The sequence below is a fragment of the Rattus norvegicus genome, chromosome 2 (assembly GCF_036323735.1).
Source record: "Rattus norvegicus strain BN/NHsdMcwi chromosome 2, GRCr8, whole genome shotgun sequence".
In the NCBI taxonomy this organism is placed as follows: domain Eukaryota; kingdom Metazoa; phylum Chordata; class Mammalia; order Rodentia; family Muridae; genus Rattus; species Rattus norvegicus.
The window spans coordinates 188,289,480-188,296,326 of NC_086020.1; the positions used below are offsets into that span (position 1 = coordinate 188,289,480).

General features: G+C 44.5%; 1 long non-coding RNA gene across 1 annotated transcript in view; it reads left to right on the plus strand.

The window, feature by feature from the left end:
• Window positions 1–6,227, plus strand: part of LOC120100890 (uncharacterized) — a 30,092-nt gene extending 23,865 nt beyond the window's left edge. Inside the window, exons 2-4 of the long non-coding RNA XR_005501142.2 lie at window positions 3,680–3,888; window positions 5,463–5,507; window positions 5,602–6,227. This is a non-coding gene — a long non-coding RNA (uncharacterized LOC120100890). The remainder of the gene's footprint in view (window positions 1–3,679; window positions 3,889–5,462; window positions 5,508–5,601) is intronic.
• The last annotated feature ends 620 nt before the right edge of the window (window positions 6,228–6,847 follow it).

The window sequence follows — 6,847 nt, forward strand, 5'->3', positions numbered from 1 at the left end:
TGAGTCCAAGGTCAATATGTCTACAAAGTGAGTTCTAGGACAGCCAGGGCTGTTACACTGAGAAAATCTGTCTCAAAAAAAATCAAAATAAATAAATAAATAAAAATAAAGAGAGTTGGGTTGAGTGTAGTTCAAGGCTGAGGGGAGATGAGGCAAGAGGTTAGGGCATCCTTAGATGGCCGGCTAGCACAGATTTGAGGGCTAGAGAAGACTACAGAAGAGGTGATGGTTGTGCTGGGACATGCCTTTGATGAAGTAGGAAGTGAAGCCTTTTGTTGTGAAGAGACAAGGAACAGAAAGAAGGAAAGAGCAGCATGGAAAGGCCCATCTACCCCGTGGAGTGGAGAGTGCAGGGCAATCTCCACACTTGATCTTAGCCAAAAGGCCAAGAATCCTTGTGCTGGGCATTCTCATCTCACTAATTTGAGGTGAGGAAGAGCCCACTGCCTTAGCCTGCTGACCTTGACAGGCACTGTTTCGTGGAGATTGTCCCTTCAGTAAGGTAGACAACTTCTGAATACTGATCTTAAACCATGGAGAAAGTATTTGACATTCATGTGTCAACTAACACAGGAATATTTTGTAGACAATAACATGTTGCATATGATATTTATGTAGCCACAAGGGAAAACAGAATCTATGGGTTTACCTGGGGAGGCAAGATAAAGACTAGGAAGGTGTCTGGATTGTCATTGAAATGCACACATGAGTCACCTGCAGAGGTGACTCAGTTGATAAAGTACTTGTTGTACAAGCATGAATGTCTGAGTTTGTATCTCCGGTCCCCCAGGTGAAGAGCTGTGTGAAGTGGCTGTGTTTGCCTATTATCCTGTGCTGGTAGGGGGAGTCTTGGGGTTTTGACCAGCTAGTCTATTTGAGTCGGTAAACTCTGGGTTCAGAGAGAGGCTGTGTCTCAAAAAGTAAGGTGGGGAGTAAACTGAGGAACACACTTGACTGTAGTGAGAATTTTGGTTTCTTTAAAACACACAGAAGTGTCATAAGACTGTTTTTGTTTTAATCCCAGGCATGGAATATGGGGATGCTTCAGATAGTCCAAAACATCCAACTCTGATTTACTTCATGTAGGGGTGTGTGTTTGGCCAGTAGCAGATAGTTTCTGTGATTGTGAGACACTTGGAGTTATGGGTATATAAATGGTAGGACCTTCAGAGGTGGGGTAGGCTGTTGATGGTGGGTTGGTTGCTGTTGGTAGTGATTTGTTAGGAAGTTGTGCACAAAGAAGAAGCAAGAAAAAATTAGATATCCTGATGGTAAAGACCAAACTTGCCTCCAAGGAACTCTACACCCCTAATCAACAGGAAGTAGTCTTATGATAATATACCCTTTCTCCTCTATCCTTTTTCTCTCCTATCTAGTGTTAGGGGATTGAAAGGGTAGAAGAAAATGGGGGAGAAGGGTGGAAGAAAGAGAACCCAGGAAGTAGCCAAAGCTTGCCAACGCTTGGCATCATTTTGATGGATGCACAAACACATGAATGCACACACCCCTACAACATCCTCCCACACACATTCACACACGCACACACACACAGGGGGTGCCTGGGAAGAACAACTGAATAAGTGCCCCCAAACTATCAGTGGTAATATTACTATGGAAAAATTTAAAACAGATATTTTTATGTTTATAATTTGTTATGGCAAAGATAGAATTGATTCTTTACTGGATTTATCTCCTTTTAGGTAGAGAACATTGGAAGAGACTATTTTAAAATTAAAAGCCGTAGCAGGTAACCAATCACTGCAGTCTGGGCTCCCCTGTGGCAGACGCAGTGGGGAAGGTGGCCATGCCTTGCTTTAGCATTTCAGGCGGATGAACAGAAATTTAGCTGCCATGCTTTAGTGGAGCACAGAGGTCTGTGGTCTCACAATGCCCTTAGGAGACCTGACTTTAGATAAGTGAAAGACAACATACTTAGGGCTCAAATGGGTCCTCTGGTCAGGGCGGTGAGTGGCTATGGTTATGATGCAATAGAACACAGACTAAGATACGTGACTTTGGCTTTCTAAGGCAGAGACTTGCTGCCATTTGGATGACCCTTGGATTAAACCTCTGTGTCATGTAGAAGCCTGAGGATCTTTGGCTATTCTCTGTAAAGTGAGAACAGTACATACTTGTAAGCTGGTTGGAGAATTATACATGACAACCAGCCAAAGCACTTGGTGTGACACTCGACAAGTGTAGGTACTGCATTGACATTGGCTGCCTGTGCCATTAATGTTGTTATTGCTAAACTCTATGAAGATTCACAATGTGTGTGTGTGTGTGTGTGTGTGTGTGTGTGTGTGTGTGTGTGTGTCCAATTTGGATTTCAGATACTTTGAATTCAGAGAGGTGGCTTGAGGCCCGCCTCTCTCACTGCTGGGACATTGTTGTGGTCCCCTTTGGGAGGAGAATGGGGATGTGCAAGGGGGAACTCCATGCTGGTTCTTCTTTTGCTCCTGTTCATGCTACTTCCCCGCATCTGAGCAGGTGCATGCTGCCCCAGAACAGCCTTTCACCTTCCTGTTCTTGCATTCTGTGTTTCTTTTCTTCAACTTTTCTTACTTCCCTTTTCTCCCCCAAACCCAAAGAGGGTAGATGACTAAGGAACAATTCTATCTTCTTCATGGTTGCCTCTTTTTTTTTGAAACTGAAAACCTGTTTTCCTAATTCCAGCACTCGGGGTTTGCCTGAGTACAGCTGTATCCACCCTACTATTTCTTCTCTTCCTTTAAATGAGCAACAGAGGTGGCTCTATGGGCTCTTGGCACTTGCTGCCAGTCTGAAAACCTGTGTTCAATCCCTGGGACCTACATGGACTCTTGACATCAGCACACACACACACACATACACACACACACACACACACACACACACACACACACCACTAAATAAGCAAATTAATGAAAAGTGATAAGAGTAGACATTCTCCCAACGATTGTTTTCAGTATCAAAAATGGCAGTGACAGTCATCAGAACAGAGACAGGATAGAATTCACTTCAGGGAACTCTGTCTTTCACAGAGACGTGGCTCTTCCTCAGAGTTTTTCTACACTCTGGTTGTGCCTTCCTAGACTCAGACATAGATTTTAGCGTGAGAAACATTCTTTGTCTTGGCACCATTTGCATTTTGATTTCTGCTTCAACCTCCAGCAGCTGTTACAAGAGGGAAAGACACACACAGGCGTGAATTATACACGGCTGGACCAGGGACCTCAGCAACATTAGAGGAGTCATAGTTCAGTGTAGCCACCAGAGCAAAGCGATTCAAGGCAAAACCAAGCTGATATCCAGGATATTCGAGTGCAAAACAGCCCTCACCTGCCAAAATCTAACCCACCCCACCTTCGCCAAAAATACTGGGGCACAGACGGTTTCACCAGAAGTTCCATTTGCGTGTTTATAAGCTTGTTATCTCCAGCAGCACAGACCCATCTGGGTCCACAATCCCCACCCCTTCTCTTTGCATACATTAGCAGATGTACTCACCAACGATTTGTACTTTCCCATAAAATTACTCTTTCCCTTTTTAATTAGGGTGCTTTCAGAGGCACCTCCGTCGTTAAGGCTGTGTTCGCTTCCATTATAAATAAATACCTGTTGCCAGCCAATAATTATCCCCTGATGAATTACTCACTCAGAAGGGGATTTAAAAAGCTCGTTTTTTTTTAATAAACAGGGATCCCCCTTCATTATTTCTGGTGTCTCCCTCCGCTCTCATACTTCATTAATCACTTTGGAATTCTACATAATAAATGGCCAGCTTGCTTCAGAAGATGGAGATGTGGATCTGCGCATGTACGGAACAGTGACGGTCCACACTGGAGGGAGAAAGCTGCCTCAGAGCTTGGACCTCAGTGGTCAAGAATTTCTCATCCACTCATGGAGGTAAAATGTGAGGATATGGGCAGGGACGATAGGATTGTCTCTGTGAACATTTCCTACACTTGATCTTAGCCAAAAGGCCGAGAAGCGATCTGTGAACATTTCCTAAATGTTTGGAGTGGCATAACCATCTCAGTGACCAAAGCACTGAGACTCAACCAGTGATAGAGTGGGTTGACAATGACACAGTCATGGGTTTGTGATGCTCTTGAACGGGGAGCTGTCTTTTCACACGGGTCAGCTGTTTCTGTACATTCATATTTTATATTTATGAAGTATGTGTCCCCGCTTAGGAAGTGAAGTGTAATATTTCTCAGTATAAAATACCTAAGAGAAGGTTTAGGGTCAAGCAGTGCTCTGGCAAACATTCCTATGCTAAGAGGTTAATTTTGAAGGTCACCTGATGCTCTGGCAAATGTCCCTATGCTAACACGTTAGCTCTCCTCACCTCTTGAGCAGCACAGGATCCCCAGTGAAGTTTTGAAGGGGCTGTTTGTCACTCGCACATGCCTCTGAGGGAGAGGCCCTCCTAAAGGCACCTCCACATTTCTTTTCTTTAATATTGACTGAGACACTGGTGCTTGTAAAAATGAAAAAAATGCATCAAGACACCAAAGTTATAGCAGCTTTTATTGTTTGCATGCTTCATTAAAGCAGGGCAGTTGGGTCTGTATTCAGAGCGGGGTCTGATCAGCGTATTGACTGACAGCTAATTTGAATCTTGAGGTCAACTCTTGCCTCCTGTCATCTCTCAGGCTAAACTACACAGACCATTTTAAGCGGGTAGTGTTTTGCTTTTGTTTCATTCCGTGTTTGTTTTTAAGGCAGTGTTTTGCCTCACAGTCTGTGTCAAAATTGAACTTACTTTGAACCTTGAGCCCTCCTTGCCTCAATCTCCCAAATGCTGGGATTACAGGCCTGAGGGTGAGGTCTTTACTGAGAACTTCGTTGAGGTTGGGGGGACATCCATTTCTGTGGGGCTACAAACCTGAAGAAGAAATAAATTAGAGATGGTCCCTGTCTTGAAATTGTTTTCAGTTAATTGTGCTGGCTGCCTTGGTTCGTATTGCTCAGGATGAGGACTTGAAAATAAAGGCGGCCTTGAAATTAATCTCAGTGCTCTGTGTTCGAAGGGCCCAGCACCTTATCACCATTGTAGCTGTGGTGTGAGTCTGTGATCCCCGTAGAGCAAGAGGGGCCTGGGGTTTATTTATGTTTGTATTGCCACAGAGTCAAGGACGTGCTCTGTGGAGTGCAAGCTCTCAAAATGGCTTTAAAATAAATACAACGGTTGACTTACTTGTTTAAGTTTCTCGGTTGCAGTGGATCAGCTTACTCTGCACCAATGCATTACGCTGGGGCTCTGTGCCTGCAGGCAGGTCCCTGCACTGAGAAGCACCTCAAAAGATACTGTTGTGCACCATGCAATGAAATTGAGTACACAGTCGAAACCAAGGGATTTTGTCTTAGCTCTGCCATTAATTACTTATTTAACCTTGGGCAAGACACCTTATCTTCTTCTTTTTTTTAATCTCTGAAATGGTGATGGTAATGGCTGGTCTGTTTATTTCCCACAGCTGCTTTGAGGATCAAGAGAGATAATACACCTTAACGTGTTTGGGGTAAGTATAAAGCACTTTCTAAATAGAAGGCATTATTAAAAGACATCTCACTTGTAATTTCTGCTTCCACTAACATGGAGTCCCTCATTTTTAGATTCCTGTGATAGATGGTGTGAGATATGTGTTGGAGGTGAGCTCAGGTCTGGTCCCTGATGAGACTCCACCTCAGGATATAAGTACCTGACTGACTCTGCCTGGGATTCTCCAAGACAGTTCCCCAACTCGTTTCCCTTCCAACACGTTAACACACACACACACACACACACACACACACACACACACACACACACACACCAATCCACACATGCTCAATGGCTTCTGGAGGAGAGAAAAGACATGTGTTTAGCTGGTTGTGGTGGCACATTTGTAACCCCAGCACTCAGTAGGTAGAGGAAGGCAGGAGGATCAGGAGTTCAAAGTCATCCTCCGTGACATAACATGTTGACTTCTAGCCTGTCTCAGAAGAAAACCCAAACCCAAATAAACCGAAATTAGGTCAAAGCACAACAACCCCTCCCTATCGTATATTACTGAGTGCCTCTGTATATAAATGTCCTAGAAACCAGGACAAAATAGATAAGCGAGATAGTCACAACTGTCTGCAACTGTCTGTTCCAGGGGAGCCCTTGAGTGTTTTATGACCTATTGGTTCTGAGAGGACAGAACTGGATGGCAGGCAAGCACTGACTTCGGTTCTTACTTTCGAAGGAAATTTTATGTGTGGGTTTTAATTAAAAAGGGCATATCTGCATATTTTAAGTCCTGAGTACAACCAAAGCCATTGCTAGCCCTTGTTCATATTTCTGTACTAAGAGACTGAACTGTGATAGGGTTCTGGAGGCAGAGTGTGTTTTCAGATGAAGGTCTGTGGGATCCCATATTTCTTTGCGCCAGTGAAGCTATGGATCAGCAAGGATTTGTGGCTGCTCTGACTGGTGTGTTCCCACCAGTCTGGCTTAGAGGGAGGATTTGCTTTAATGGGGGCTATGTCTTTAGGAGAAGAGTGATCCCCAGTCTAGTTACAACGCTCGGTATATCTATCTGGGCCTCAGCTTTGCAGGCAGGTTGGAGCCTTCCACATCTTCAGGCTCTGGCTCAGGGTTCGAGATGCTGCCACAAGCCACCCTGACAGCAAGGAAAACAGATGCAGAGACACTCAGGCTTCACCCAGGGGAGAGACCAATTGCAGGAGTGCTAGACCACATTTGTGAATCAGCCAGGCTTCACCCAGCTCCCAAAAGGCAGACAACTGCTGTAAGTCCTGAACACAGTTTCCCCTTGGAGCCATGCTGATTTCTTGCTGACTTATCTCCTCTATCGGACTGCCTTTCTCTTCCTTT